Here is a 1,295-nt window from a genome sequence, read left to right as displayed (position 1 = left end):
CTGGGGGCTCGAACCGGGATCCTCATGTTGGTCCTTGAGTGGAGGGGAAGAGATGGAAGGGAGGGGAGGGGAGGGGGAAGAGAGGAGAGCAGAGCAGAGCAGAGCAGAGCAGGGAATGGGGGAGATAACTACAGCACTGCTCCACTGCTTGTGAAGATTTCTGTGGGTGGGAACTGAAGACTTGAACCTGAGTCCTAATGCATGGTGATGTGTACTTTCTGAGTGAGTCTCCAACTTGCCTCTGAAATTTTAACATTCTATTTTGAAATGATTATACATGTTCAAGAAGTTATAAAGATAACACAGTGGAAAGAGGGAGGGAGAGAGAGAGAGAGCTAGAGATGGAGAGATGGAGATAGCTTAGCCTATGGGAGCATGAACTTCATCAGTTCCCAGCACCACTTTATGCCAGAGCCTAGTAGTACTCTGGTCCTTCTTCTCTTCTCCTCTCTCATTCTCTTTCTTGCATAATAAATAAATCTTAAAATAATAATAATAATAATAATAATAATAATAATAATAACCCCTCTACCCAGTTTCCTTCATCTTTTAAAAATGTTATTTTATGTCTTACATATTTTAGAAAGAGTTCACATGAGAGAAGAAAGACAAGAGAGAGACAAACCAGAGCACCACTCTGGTACTTGTGGTGTTGAGAATTAAACTGAGAACCTCAGGCATGAAAGTCCAATGCAGTTTCACATCTACCCGTTTGTGTAAATAGTTTTATGTAATTTCATCATGTGTGTAAGATTTAAATGTTTACCATCCCAATCAAGATATACAGGGCTGTGGTCCAGGAGGTGGCGCAGTCATAAAGCTTTGGACTCTCAAGCATGAGGTCCTGAGTTCAGTCCCCGGCAGCACATATGTCAGAGTGATGTCTGGTTCTTTCTCTCTCCTCCTGTCTTTCTCATTAATAAATAAATAAAATAAAATAAAAGATATACAGGGCTGAAGGGATACATGATAGTTATGCAAAAAAGACTTTCCTGTGCCTCAGGCAACAGAGATCCCAGGTTCAGTCCCTAGCACCACCATAAGCCAGAGAGCTGAACAGCTCTCAGATTAAGGAAAAAAAAAAAAAAAAGAAGAAGCCCATTAAGATATAGAACTTTTCCATCATCACAGAGTATCTTTAGTGACTCCCTTAATAATCACACACCTACCACCTACTTACATACACACCCATTCCTAATTCCTGGCAACTGCTTATCTGATCTTATCTCCTTCTCTATAATTTTATCACTGCAGAAATGCTACATAAGTGGAATCATATGGTATGTAACCTTTAG

Source organism: Erinaceus europaeus, chromosome 2, assembly GCF_950295315.1.
Source record: "Erinaceus europaeus chromosome 2, mEriEur2.1, whole genome shotgun sequence".
NCBI lineage: Eukaryota > Metazoa > Chordata > Mammalia > Eulipotyphla > Erinaceidae > Erinaceus > Erinaceus europaeus.
The sequence above is the reverse complement of the archived record's forward strand: the minus strand, read 5'-3'. Positions refer to the sequence as shown.